Below are 15,737 nucleotides of genomic sequence, written 5' to 3' on the forward strand. Positions count from 1 at the left end.
GGAGAAATAGGAGGGGAAGAGGTATGGGGAAGCTCTGTTTTGGAGTGGAATAGGTGGGGAAGAGTTTGTGATGTTACAAAATAGAAGTGATGTTGCTATTCAATGGAAAGTTGGAAATTGAGATTTAACTAACTGTTTTATCAATCACAATTGGCGTAAGAATCATGGATTGACCATTGTCATAAAATATTGCATTATGAGATGTGAATAGTTTTTACTTGCGGTTTCGCGTGGCTTGAGGCAGTCACATCTAGCCTGCTATTGATTAAGAAGTTGCGTTATCGTCTTTCTAATTACTTCATGATCGTAGATACGATCATACCCGGTAGTGAAGTTATTGTTATGACAAAAAAATTTCCTAAGGGACCAGAAAGTTCTTAAGGGCGCAAAAACAACTGTAACATCACACAAAAGAGAAATTCAATATTAAAGCTGATGCAAGAAGACGATAAAACAGTTTTCTTTTTATCAATGTAACACGCACATTGGACTGCTGATCTTGGAGTCTGTAATATTAGCAAAATGCATAATTAAAATGAAAATAATACTGAGGAGATAATAGGAATGAGCACTGCTAAATGATTCAGTATTCCCAGAACAAATATTTATTATAACTAAAACATATATCGTACCTTAAGCTTAATACTACAATGACGGTAGATTTTTATGTCCATATCATGTCCATTGAGCGCTCTTTTATATAGCCATTGTCCTCTTGAGTCGCTCGTGCTTCGTCACGGTAAGTTACAACAGTTCTTCTTCCTACACTTCACTCAAAACTTAGACGGAACACGTTTTTATTTATTTAGTAAAAATAAGTAGATCAGACCGCCACAAATCTGCGTCCGTCTTACTCGAGAAAAACAGTAAAAGTCTTTTTAGCGCTCAAGGCTTCATTTGTTCTCCAGCGAACAAAATAGTGAAGGATCGCATATCCATCCGTACTTTTCTGTTTATATTGCCGCCCAAAGACGACGAATTACATTATCTAGAAAATTCCACCGTCGCCATGCGACGCCTTATTATATATTAATCATTCTTTATAAACAAGTATTAGCCTTCTGGCTGAATTTGCTGTTTTAATTAAGCCAAAAATAGCGAATATCACATTGCCTCCCATGAGGAGAGAGGGAATGCCAAAGGATTACCTCGATCCTCATGTCCTCATGAGATATTCGTGATTTTTGGTGTGACATTTACATAACGTTACTGGCGTACAAAGTACATAAATTGAAATCACATTTATAAACATATATCAGATATTTATCACTTTTCAAAATAAAGTTTTTCATTCTTTGTTCATCAGTCACTTCATTCCATAATACCAAGATTAACATTTATGTGCATATTTAAGTTTGGTCCATATTTGCTTATAACAATAAGTGAACGTTCATTTCGCTCTTCAGGGGATAGAATTCAGAAATTACTTTCTCTTGAGCTTAACAACTAATACATGAGTACAGTGAGTGCTTATTTTCACTAAACTAGAGTGGACAGTGTTCGAGCATCTGTTGACTCATTGTGGTTCAATTACAGTCTAATAACGTAGCACTACACTTCGTGATGCTTTCACTTTCTGTGTTAGCTGTCTACGGCGTTCATCATGCAGTACATCTGTCCTTTCCACTGTGGTGCCAGGAATTCAAGTGGCTTCCCGGGTTTTTATTTACAATATGAAACAGAGGAAGTGGAAAATTATTAGTATGACTTACAAGCTACTGGATACATTTGTTAAGGATCGGGACTGGTCTGGAGTTTAGGGTCTTCCTATAGTGCACATTCATTTTCTTTGTCCATCAAGAGACAGGATTATAATTCATTTTAGCAGTGTTCAGGAGTGCCGGTATTAATGGCTTTAAGGTCTGAGTAATCTAACAATCTACTTCTCACTCATCTTAACTTCAACTCTAGAAAATCGCTTAATTTACATATGAAGATGTAGTCACACAAGTGTACAAATGTCTTTCCTCCAGTATGTACGATGGAAGTCATGGCGGTTAGCAGTTTAAAGTTTGGATTGTTTCGTCACCCACACGTCAGTCACTCACAGCGGCTGCACAGTGTTGCGTGAGCTCCAACACTCAGTATCCGTTCGCGCTCAGGCTGTAACAGAGCTGGTGGTCGTCGAGTGCTCCTTTTTTTTTTTTTTGTGAACTTCGTATCACACGAGTGCATCGATACAAACACCTCGCGCGCGTTTTCCATCGGAGGAGCCAGACACTGAAGCTGCCTCCATACTTCTCTGTCAACTGCCTCCCATGAGGCTCACAGGTAAGTGACGACGAATGTTTTAGCTGTCGCTGCACTTAGAACAACACTGAACTTTGCGTTGCACCTGTTGTCGTAGCCTTGACTTCTTTTTTTACACTTGCAGTACAACACTACTACTAGTATACAGTGAACAGTTATTTTTATTATGCACGTCGCACTTTAGTGTGCATCTTCACACAGCATTCGTGCTTAGTTCCTTCGCCGATCGAGTTCATTTACAAAACAATCAATTTTGCACGTTTCCTCCACTGGTATAGAAAGACTTATATTCTACTATTTACAAAATATCACTTACGAGCTAATATTTGCAATTAATGGTCACTCCTTTTGTTAAGTCCAGTGAACAGCTGCTTTATGAATGGACTCTTTATATCTCAAGATTTGCTTTCACTAGTGAACCTAAAAATATTCTTTCAAACTTTCTTTTAAGTGCTCATCTCCTCATTATGAGAACTACAGGTTTCGCAACACTCGTTGCATTTATTCTTTAGTGCACCCAAGATCATTTTCTACTGCCACGCAGCATATCTACTACTTAACGAGTACACATTTAACGCTGAATCTTTTTTTTTTGTGCTTTCCTTTGTGCTTGCCAAATTTTTTTTATATTTGAGGGCAGACTGGATAACAATAGTTCTCCCTCTTCGCTTCATGTACTCAGCAATCGTTCTCTGTTAAAAAAAAATAGGGTAACGCGTGTCTACTATTTTTTTTTGCATGAATGGAATTACCGACAGTTCACTGGGTTTACGCAACCGGTCCATAACAAACATTACCAAAGCTAGCGAAGTTCATCACGCTACGTGTCTCATTTCTCATAAGCACTGCTTTGCTTCGAAGCACACGTGCCTTTTACAAGTCGACCCTTGGTCTGGGTTAATGAACCAGGATCAAAAGGAACGGGCACAAGGAAAATGGATTTCATAAGAGGAGTGTCTTAGGAGACATTTTTGCAATAAAATCTGCACGTAAATAAAATTATCTTAATAAACATAGGCACATATATAAACTTCAACCTCCTTCCTTACAGCATGCTTTGCTACTTCTACGTCTTACTCAGGTTATAGTCAATATTAAGTTTAAATATCACTGCATTGCTTGTTCTTTAGATTAGCCTTCAATTAGGGTATTGAATGGTCGCTAGATTACACTACAGATCTTCTGAAGATCTTTACTTGGACTTATTTATGATACAGGGGGCTTGCTGTGTGGTTATTTAGTACCTCGATTCTACTGAAATCAATTCGTCAGCTAACATTCCTCATATACTCTTTACATTGGGCTCAGATCACAGGGAAATAGTTTACTTTCATAGCAATTAGTGGCCTCGTGGAGTACTTACGCTACATTATTGATGCTTCATGGTTTGCCTCTATTTGTACTGTATTTCACCTAACTTAGTTTACTACAGCTTATTGTCTCCTTGCGTGAACACATGTGGGTTACCACTTGTTTTTCCATTTAACAGCACGCTTTAACTGAACTTTAAGCTATTTCTTCTACTCCTGTCCACTGTCTGGACTGTTTGACCATGTACCTTTTTTTTTTTAAGCAGGTAATTTGGGCTTTTACAACAGAACTTCAAGTACTTACATTACTAAAAATAAATCTATAAATCTTCTTGTACCTTGAGAGAAGTGCTTATTTACGCATCCTTCTCCATTTCTCACCTTTACATATTTATATAGCTCCGAGCAATCGCCTCGCAAGCACTTTTTTTTTCTTAATACTAACTTAAAATTAAATTGAAATTCTTGGTGCAACCCCTATTTCCTGCTTCAGCTTGTTGAAGAAATATCAGTTCAATGTCCATCACTATAAACAATTTTTCCATACATAGCATTTAATACTTAAAGATGACATGTAGTAGCCGTTACCATGTAGTCAGTGCGCTGTTCAACACAATACTTATCATTAACAGTTCACACAAGGGAATTTCCAGTACGCAAGAGGCAGGAAACCGAAACAGATTCTATCTGCAGTTGAGGCTGCGTCTGTAAACCAACTCTCTGTTTCAATGGACCAATCGCTCCCAATATGGAGCAGCCCTGAATCGGCAATGATAAAACTTTTGAAACAGAAGACACCTGTCTGAAGAGACATGGTGACATGACATTGATGTTTGCTCCTGTATCAACAACGGCTGTGAAAGGAATGTTGGCAATAGAAATCTTAATCGAAGCCTGGACCTGTTCATCATAAATGTCGTTAATTTCTTGAGCTTCTAGGTCAGGTACAAGGTCATCTCGTAAGTCGGTCTCATGGTCGTACCGTATCGCATTAACATACTCAGAATCAGAGTATTCGTTAGTACCCCCACTGGAACCGGCAGCGACCTCTAGGAGGCTGAAAGGCGTTGCCTCTAATTTTCCGCAGGATGTTTAACCTGTTTGTCATTCATGGCCTTAAGTGTTTGTTCCGTTTCATATTGGTGCTGGTTATGTGGTACAAATGCCGGTGTAAAGGGGTCAAATCCACTGATTGCATTCACTTGTGAATAGAATACTTGAGAAGGCTGATGTCGCCCGATCTTTTGGTTGCCGGCAAAACCATTTCCTTGTGAAGGAAAGTTCGCATTTGGTGCCATTTGAAAATTGTTCCGCGGTCCTCTATCCTGTGAATAGTTGTTCTTATGTTGTGCTGGGTGGCCTCCGCCTTGCCCATGCCACTTGCTATATTTCGACCTATAACTTTGATTGTACACTGGCCCATTTGAAAAATTACCACTAGTTTGTGGAGAATTTCCATACTGCTCAGGCGCAGAATTAAAGGGTGGGTTTCCGTACTGATGTTGTACCTGGTGGTTGTAAATTGGGTGGTATCTCTGCTGATTACTGTAATTGGTTTTCTGCTTCCGTTTAAAGTTATTGCCGTTTGCGTTTTGATAACCGCTGGCAGGTTGGTAACAGCGGTCGCAGTAGCTCGCTCTCTCCTTGGGCGCATTGTTGTCCGCGTGCGATGCATTCTGCTGGCTGCCAGGGAAGAATTTGCCGCTGCCAACCTTGGAGCGCACATCCTCGCTAATTAAATCTAAGGAATCCAGCACAGAAAGGAATACATCCGTGTCTTCTTCGGACACATTTACTAATTTCTCTCTAATAGACACAGGGAGTTTGCTTTTGAGAATCATAATTACGTCCTTGGAAGAAATCAGAGAATCCCAGAATTTAATTTTTGCTAGATACTTCTCGAAGTATCGCCGGAGACTTCCATGCTTCTCATTGAAAATTTCCGCACCATACACCTCCTTCCTTAATCTTTGCTGTACCCCTTTACTCCAAAATTTTGCCAAGAACATTTTCTCAAACTCTTCATAATTCCTACACGTCTCTACCATTTCCGTTCCCCATAATGCTGCATCACCAGAAATAAAGCCAGTGACGAACTGAATACGCTGTCTGTCTGTCCAGCTCCTGGGAAATATGCCGGAAAAATTCTTTAGGAACACGATGGGGTGTATTTCTCGCTTCTGCGGATGAAAAACAGGAAAAGTGCGATGCTTAATCACACTTTCCTCTTGCATTAAACTCACGATTGTGGGCGGATCATTTATTTTCCCTACTCGGGACTCAACAGGACTGTCGTTTTGCATGTAATCAGGCGGTGAACGATAAGGAGTTGACTGACATTCGTCACCGTCTAAAGAGTTGTTCCCTATAGTTTGCGTATGTGTGTGCGGATTTTCTACCCAGTTTCTCAGCATTCTAACTTCGTCCACTACTTGCTGCTTCCACTCGGGAAGATCCCGTGTAAGTGTCCTCCGAATCTGTCCCAATTCAGAAACTACTGTGTCTCCCGACTTACCAGGAGCAGCTAAGATTTCATAAGTTACATCCTTGACAGTCTCCCTAAGCTCCTCCCTGACCTTCTTTTCGATAAAAATATCTTTACCCTTTATCCATTCACTGTAGTGTTCCGACAATGCCTCCGCGTGTGCTTTCACGGTGCTCTTAACCTGTTCTTCGATATTGATTGAGTCTATCTGCCTCGACAGATCCTCTACTACACCTTCAATGTCAGATACTGCATTTCTAACTGAGTTTATTTCTTTGGTAGCTGCCTGAATTTTTGTGTTTAATGTTCCAGATACTTCAGCTATTTCACTTTTCACCTGTTTCTGCATTTTCTGAATTTGATCACTGATCTTAGTTTGCACTTCACCCAAATGGGTACTTAATTCAGCCGTAATTTCTTTATGCAGATCTGTTTTGATTGTGCCTAGCTCTGTTTTTAATGATTCGCTTACAGCATCTAGTCGGGCGTTAACAGTCTCATTTTGTGTTTTTATAGTCTCATTTTGTGTTTTTATATTCTCATTTACTGCGTCAAATTGTTGTTTCAGCATTTCCATTAACGCACCGAGGTCATTTGTAGCTGCAGCGGGACGAGTTTGGACTTCAGGGTCACTTTCCCCTGTTACAGACATGGTTAGTTCAGTTTCCACACGGGAACCTACCGTTCGCGATCGTAAAGGGTATGGAATACTATTAACGTCTTCACTCCCGTCTCCTGTTGTCACCTGTCTCTGTTTACTATCTGCCATTTTCGTCAGTAAATCAGGTGCTACGCAAGGCTTTCGTCGTTTGTCAGTGACGTGGTGAGTCCGCTAAGAGCACCGCTCTCGCGTGAGCAACAAATGAAATTCTATCTGGCGAGAAGACAAGATGGAACCTAAACGTTTCAGACAAATGAATGAAGATGCTCTTCACTGCAAATTGCGCACACTATCCACCATGTTGAAAATGCAATACAGGTATACTAACAATGGGGAGAAATAAATTCTATTATCAGACTACGAAGAATTTTACTTTGAAAGATAAAATAAAGCAGATTTTCTATAGCGGGAAGGAGATAGAAAGGATGTGGATCGACTTGGAAAAGCAACGTTGCTACTGAAGCACTACACTGCGTATGCAAAATTCTGACTTACTTTTTGATGGCTTGAATACCGCTATGTTGTCTCAGCAAATTCACGTCTCTTTTCTTTTCTCTCGGTAATTAAACTGCGTTATTTACCGTTATTCTCACAGAGAGACGATGTGTACATGAAACGACAGAACATTTATTAACACAAGCACATAGAAAATTTTCCAAGAATTTGAACTAATTTTTGGTCAAGTCCCTGTTCGGGCGCCAAGTGTGATGTTACAAAATAGAAGTGATGTTGCTATTCAATGGAAAGTTGGAAATTGAGATTTAACTAACTGTTTTATCAATCACAATTGGCGTAAGAATCATGGATTGACCATTGTCATAAAATATTGCATTATGAGATGTGAATAGTTTTTACTTGCGGTTTCGCGTGGCTTGAGGCAGTCACAACTAGCGTGCTATTGATTAAGAAGTTGCGTTATCGTCTTTCTAATTACTTCATGATCGTAGATACGATCATACCCGGTAGTGAAGTTATTGTTATGACAAAAAAATTTCCTAAGGGACCAGAAAGTTCTTAAGGGCGCAAAAACAACTGTAACATCACACAAAAGAGAAATTCAATATTAAAGCTGATGCAAGAAGACGATAAAACAGTTTTCTTTTTATCAATGTAACACGCACATTGGACTGCTGATCTTGGAGTCTGTAATATTAGCAAAATGCATAATTAAAATGAAAATAATACTGAGGAGATAATAGGAATGAGCACTGCTAAATGATTCAGTATTCCCAGAACAAATATTTATTATAACTAAAACATATATCGTACCTTAAGCTTAATACTACAATGACGGTAGATTTTTATGTCCATATCATGTCCATTGAGCGCTCTTTTATATAGCCATTGTCCTCTTGAGTCGCTCGTGCTTCGTCACGGTAAGTTACAACAGTTCTTCTTCCTACACTTCACTCAAAACTTAGACGGAACACGTTTTTATTTATTTAGTAAAAATAAGTAGATCAGACCGCCACAAATCTGCGTCCGTCTTACTCGAGAAAAACAGTAAAAGTCTTTTTAGCGCTCAAGGCTTCATTTGTTCTCCAGCGAACAAAATAGTGAAGGATCGCATATCCATCCGTACTTTTCTGTTTATATTGCCGCCCAAAGACGACGAATTACATTATCTAGAAAATTCCACCGTCGCCATGCGACGCCTTATTATATATTAATCATTCTTTATAAACAAGTATTAGCCTTCTGGCTGAATTTGCTGTTTTAATTAAGCCAAAAATAGCGAATATCACAAGTTCTAGTTGACAGGATGGATAAATATTAGAGCAGATTTCATTTTCTGGAAGAGGTATAGGATATGGGGTGTGTGTTGATGTAGGCATGGTGAGATCTGTTTGTGAAGGCTTGGTAGCACACCAAGATTAATGATCAGATGAGAAACATTAGGGTTCTTGGAATCAAGTTTGTAGATAGTGAAGGATATGCAGAGGTGCTGAATGTGGTTGAGGAAGGGTGGGAAATTAATGCTGGTAGAGGATCCATGTGTGGGAGGGTAAATGTATGCAGGCAATAAGACAGAGTGCTAGGTATTCAAGATTTTGGAGGGGCTGATAAAATTTTGTAGGGGCGGGTATTCATGCAACATTTACATAGGAGAGAATGAGTTGCATCAAAGTTGTGTAGGTATGGAGGATATTGGAAGGGTGAAATCCCAAAATTTGGCCAGTTATTATGAGGGTTTCCAAGAAAGTAATGCACCACATTTTTTTCTTTAACAATTCTTTATTGAAAATAATGAGAAATACACAAATGAAAGAATGGTGTTTTATCTATACACCCTATTTTTCACGAAATTTCCATCCCATTCTATGTTCTTCCTACAGCATGAAACAGGGGTGTGTGTATGCCCTGTCGATACCAATTCTTGTTCTGGTGGCAGAGCTAGTGCTTCACTGTGTGGATCAACTCACTGTCCTCAAAATATCTTCCAAGAATGGCATCCTTTAAAGGCCCAAACAAGTGGAAGTCGAGGGGGCTAGGTTAGGGCTGTAGGATGGATGGGGTAATACTGTCAAATCCTGTTTCGCAATGCACTCAGTGGTCCTCAGACTTGTGTGGGGCCAAGTATTATTGTTTTGCAGCAAAACATATCCTGGATTGCTGTGGCGCCAAAGACACCAGAAGCGCATCTTTAGTTTTGTTAATGTGTTGACATATGCTTCTGAATTAATGGTACTACCTCTTTGCATCACTTCAATGAGATTCACAGCTTCATAGTCCCAGAACACAGTGATCATAACCTTACCAGCAGAAGCAGTTGCTTTGAACTTTTCCTTCTGTGGGAGTGGGAATGGCACCATTTCATTGACTGTTGTTTTGTTTCTGGCTCAAAATGGTGAAGCCAGGTTTCATCGCCTGTCACAGTCTGTGACAAGAAGTCCTCCCCCTCAGCTTCAAAATGTTGCAACAAATCAAGACAAATGTTTTTTCTGCGCAGGTTGTGATCCACTGTTCGACACGACAGGAACCACCTTGCACACACTCTTGAATGTCCAAGAGTGTGGATAATTGCATCCACACTTCCTTTGCTGACTGACAGATGCAGTGCCAACTGCCAAGTCATACTGTGTCTGTCCTCGCAAATGACAGCTTCAGCTTGCTGCAACATGTCAGATGTGACCGTCATGCCGGCCGCGGTGGTCTCGCGGTTCTAGGCGCGCAGTCCGGAGCCGCGCGACTGCTACGGTCGCAGGTTCGAATCCTGCCTCGGGCATGGATGTGTGTGATGTCCTTAGGTTAGTTAGGTTTAAGTAGTTCTAAGTTCTAGGGGACTGATGACCACAGCAGTTAAGTCCCATAGTGCTCAGAGCCATTTTTTTTTACCGTCATGGACGGTCTTCCCATCCGCTGAAAATCATGTAGCTCTGCGAAACTGCCTTCTGATGATCTCACCCTCTGTGCCCAGCAACTAACTGTACTTTGGTCATCTCCATAGACTTTGCACAAATGTTTGTGAATATTCTCCACAGTTTTTTCCTCTGCAGTGATAAATTCAAGACGGCACGTTGCTTGTAACTACATCACCTACAGACGCCATTTTGAAACTGTCTTGCAGTCACACTATCTGTCAAAAGTGATGGAAACTTGGTGTGTTCACGTAGGAGACGTCAAATAGTACATACATATCGTTTCGCATTCTTAGCATTGTTTTTGACTGAGAAAAAAAAAGTGGTGCATTACTTTCTGCACGGCCCTCATAGTTTTAGTCTGTTGTGGGCTTACTCTTGAACGGTTAGTAGATGGGGGTTTCCATGCTCAACGGCATTCCAATGTTAGTCCAAGGTATTTTAATGTGCTAGTTAATTGGAGAGGCAGAACAGTTGTATATTTGGTGAGGTGTAAATCACGGTTTCTCCTTTAATTCTTGCCTGAGTTTCAAAATGGTTCACCTTGAGGGACCATTGGTTACACCAGGAGGTAAAGTGACTGAAATGAATTTCGAGGGATCATTGAGATTTCTAGGTCATAGGGAAGAGGGCTAAGAAAGTGGTGTCATCAACATGCTGGAGGAGGTGGACTGGTGGAAGTGGTTTATGCTTTTTGGTACTGTAGAAGAGGTAAATGAGAACAGAAAGGCTGGATCCTCAGGGGACACCTGCAGTAGGATGGAAGGTTTTGGTGTTTGCAGTTTGCATTGTTAATAGTGACCAATTATGGGTGATTAGACAGGAAGAAGGTAAAGAAAGCAGACATAGGTAACTGGAAGTGCACCAATATAGAGTTTATGTGTGTTTGTGGCCAATGGGCATTCAATGACCGGCTTATCAGCGCCATACATCTAGAGTTTGAAAATGAGACTGGAATGACATACACAATCAGGCTTTCTCCAGGTCGAGGGAGAAAAAACTGCTCATTTTTGGGTGTCGAGTTGGTGGGACTGGGGATGAGTGAGATACAGGAGTCGATCATCAGAAGAGAATCTGGGTCAGTAACCAGTCTGCTTAATAGGAAGGAGGTGGTGTTTATGAATATACTGGGAGCGGGTGGATTCGAATATCCTGCTGGTACTGAGATGACGTGGATGGGGTGGTAAGAGGTGGCATCAGTAGGTAATTTGTGCAGTTTGAAGGAACATTGGATTTCGTAAGTTTTCCACAGTTCAGGATGCTAAATTGTGGATGATACAGCATTACAAAGCATTGCAAAGAGGACAAGAAAGGACAGAGGACGTTCTTTTAGTTGTTGATAGGTAATACGATCATGAGCATTGAGAGCATTGCATTTTTTGTGAAGTATCTGTGTCATGTTGCGTGTTGTGATACGTGTATTTAATTCTGTTTGTAGTACTCCTATAATGTTGAAGTAGTGGAAGCTGGGGGCTGGGGATGGGACAGCGGATTTGTGTGTTCGAGAATGGTAGAGAACAAGGAGTAATCAAAATGAGGGTTGTAAGGGATGGAGAAGATACCAGAGAATTAGGATGCAAAATGATCAGCAATGCTCTGTTTGTTACATTGTGTATTGCAGCCTTCAACATGAGTATTGTTGTGAGTGAAGATGATTAAAATTTAGTCCTCCAACGTTACTGAAATGCTGCTGTATAGACAGGGGCTTTACACGACATTAAAAGTAGATGCTGGCACTTTTTCTAAAAAAATAAATCTCAACTGAATTAATTTTGTTATTATTCTAATATTATAGAGAGCAAGAAAAATGACATGCTTACATGATCCAAGATGCAAGAAGAAAGGTGAAGATTATGTTATGTATTCTGGCTCAATTTAAAAAAAAAGTGAAGAATGAAACAGGATGCAATTCAGTCTCTGATTCTGACAAGGGAACCCTCCCATCGCACCCCCCTCAGATTTAGTTATAAGCTGGCACAGTGGATAGGCCTTGAAAAACTGAACACAGATCAATCGAGGAAACAGGAAGAAGTTGTGTGGAACTATGAAAAAAATAAGCAAAATATACAAACTGAGTAGTCCATGTGCAAGATAGGCAACACAAGGATATGGCGAACTTAGGAGCGCCGTGGTCCCGTGGCTAGCGTGAACAGCTGCGGAGTGAGAGGTTCTTGGTTCAAGTCTTCCCTCGGGTGAAATAATTTTATTCTTTATTTTCGCAAAGTTGTGATCTGTCCGTTCGTTCATTGACGTCTCTGTTCACTGTAATAAGTTTAGTGTCTGTGTTTTGCGACCGCACCGCAAAACCGTGCGATGAGTAGACGAAAGGACGTGGCTCTCCAATGGGAACCGAAAACATTTGATCGCAAGGTCATAGGTCAACCGATTCCTCGACGTGGAAAACACGTCTGATATATTCTATACGAGACTGGTGACGGCATGTGCGTCACATGACAGGAAAATGTTGTCGACCCACCTAACTAGTACACTTGGCGAATGGGTAAAAAAGATTCTTCTACCTTGCCCGATTTAGGTTTTCTTGTGGATTTGATAATCACTCCCAATAAAGTGATGAAAACATAAGAGTTTGTCACATAAACTACAACAAATGAATGCAACAGTTTCGCAGTCGCACAGTTTTCCTTGTGCTCTGTCAAAACATATGTTTTTACCGTTTTCAATTTTTTCCGCGTGTAGACCGTCAAATCCTGCATATGTCCAAGCAAATCTGAACATGTCCGGGAATTTTGGAGAGCGAAGTTGATTTTGTGTAAGTGCTTGAACTTTGATAATTGTCTGAAAATAAAAAATTAATATCTTCACTGCCAGGAAGACTTGAACCAAGGACCTTTCGTTCTGCAGCTGCTCACGCTAACCACGGGACCACGGCGTTGTTGAGTAAATATACACATTTATATTGCATATGTTGCACATGGACTACTCAGTTTGTATATTTTGCTCATTTTTTTCATAGTTCCACACAATTTCTTCCTGTTTTCTCGATTAATCTGTGTACAGTTTTTCAAGGCCTATCCACTGTACCACCTTATAACTAAATCTGAGGGGGGTGCGATGGGGAGGTTTCCTTGTGAGAGTAAATTCAGTGTCAGTACATAACAGTAATAGTTACATAGCTACATTTAATCAGTTAGGAAGTGGCTTTATCAACAAGTGTTTGGGATGTTTTGTGAATAGTATTTTACAATTAATCCAAATGATGTGATGTTTTTACAGTGACATTCAGTTGACAGGATACCTATTACATACTATTTAGTCCTTTGGTAGTAAAGCCTGAGGTGTTATGGCTTAGTGTGAATGGCTGGAATTTTGATTGAACTCAGGACTATTTAGATCACCCTTTGCACCTACCCCCCTCCCACCCCATTTGGGCATAATTGACAGGAAGCCTAATAACACCATGATGCGACCTTCAAACATTAACTTTAAAAGTAACAGAAGTGATTTTATTCTGCACAAATGGAGTAACACTGGCTGTCCAGTGTGTGGAGGAGTACCATCTTGTATAAAAGTGGTCCCCACACATTCATGCTGTTGAAGGGCTCAAGTGAAGTTAGTGCTCAATAGAATCTCATAGCATTTACCATGGATGGTACAGGTAACAGAAGCCGCAGGACCCATCTCCTCGAAAAAATATGGCTATACAATAAACAATGCTGTCAACCACGCCACACAGTTACCTTTGCGGAATGAAGTGGTACCAATTGATGTGCGGGTGCATTTTCAGCTGTCCATATTCTACAGTTCTGTGTATTTACATGTCTTTGGAGATCTAAAATTCTATGCAAGCAAGAAATTCTAGAGCAAACATTTATCTTACTGGAAGGTCAGTATTAAGCAACTCCTGAGCATATATATGGAGAGCAATACAGGAAATTTATGCACTGTGCTAACAGGTATGCCCAAAGTTCAGCCAATTCCCTGTGTACTGATTGTTTGCACACCACAACTCAACCCTTCCTGCAAAGCTGTAGCCAAATCCTCTACTGACATCAGATCAGTTGTTTTCCTCCCTCTGCCTCACTGCACCTGTCTTTCTGAGCTTCATTACCATTCTCTCCAGACCCTTGGAAGGCACTGGAACAACAACTTTTTTCATACCCCTGAGTGCCTGGAACTTCTTCAGATGTATTGGTACAGACTGACCATCCTTGTGAAAGAGCTTCGCCAGCAGCACGTGATCCTGCATTGAAATGGTCATGCCAAGCATCACAGATGCATGCAGAGGAACAGCCATGTACCCATCATCATTAATTTAGCAGATTCTGCTGCTTACAGTGCCATCTAGTGATTGAATTTTTGTTAACTTTTTTCCCATAACACTTCCCCCTTCTTTGATAATATTACATTGTAGTTTGACGTCATTCTGAGCAATAGTTCTTTTTTTAAAGTTTTATGAAACTGGAACTTTAATTGTAATCATCCTGTGTAATAAAAAAAATGTATAGCCTATATCCCTTTGAACGTTTATTTGAACATCTTGTAAAAATCTGAAGTAAATCAGTCAATAATTTTCCGATACTTTGGTAGCAGCATAAACAATCTCTTATGTTTATAAAGTATTGTAGATGATATAGTAGATAACGTTGGAAGTTCCATGAGGCTTTTTGCAGATGGCACTGTTATACACAGAGATGTTGGAATGCTAGAAAATCAGAGTAAAATGCACAGAGACCTTAAGGGGATTGACACCTGGCACAGGGAGTGGCAGTTTACCCTCAACAAAAACAAGTGTAATATATTGTGAATAGATAGACAGAAATACCCTTTATTGTATGATTAAATGGTTGCAGAACAATCATTGGAAGCAATTACTTCCATAAAGGAGTATCCGTATGGAGTAGTTTGTATTGGAAATACTCAGTTGGCAGACTGAGATTTACTTGAAGAATGCTTGGGAAATGTAGTCCATCAATAAAGGAGCTAGCTTACAAAACAATCATTCAACCAATACTTGAATATTGCTAGCCAGTTTGGGGTCCATACCAGACAGGATTGACAAAGGAAATAGAGAAGGTCCAAAAAAAGCAGCATGTTTTGTTACAAATTCATTTAGTAAGCATTAAGGTGTCATGGAAATGCTCAGCGAACTACTGTGGCAGATGCTATAAGAAACACATTCTGTATTAGTGTTTGCATTACTGTTCAAATTCCATTAGAGTACATTCCTAGAAGACTCAGCCAATATATCACTTCCTCTATATACCACATATCTCACTAAAAGACCATTGAGATAACATTGTAGAGATGTCAGCCCACACAGAGGCTTAGCAGCTATCATTCTTCCCTAGAACCATAGCTGTTTGAAACAGATAAAAGGAGGAAGAGACAGGGTACACAAAGTACCCTTCACCACACACCATAAGGTGACTTGCAGAATACAGATGTAGATGAAGTGTAAACCACTTTTTTTTATTTCAGCTGGGTCTTTAAAACAGGTATTTTTTGAAATATAATTTTTTTAGAAGTTTTTTATTCATTCAACTCAATGTAAACACACTTTTAAAATCGCACAATAAAACATTCTTAAGTGGTTCCACAACTTACTTGCAATTTTTCCCTATTGTCATTCATGTTTTGAAATGAGCCTTTCAGTTCCTTGATGCATAGTTCCATGCAGTTTTGTATGAATCCTGTCCTTATAATTTTCCTGA

The sequence above is a fragment of the Schistocerca piceifrons genome, chromosome 6 (assembly GCF_021461385.2).
Source record: "Schistocerca piceifrons isolate TAMUIC-IGC-003096 chromosome 6, iqSchPice1.1, whole genome shotgun sequence".
Lineage (NCBI taxonomy): Eukaryota > Metazoa > Arthropoda > Insecta > Orthoptera > Acrididae > Schistocerca > Schistocerca piceifrons.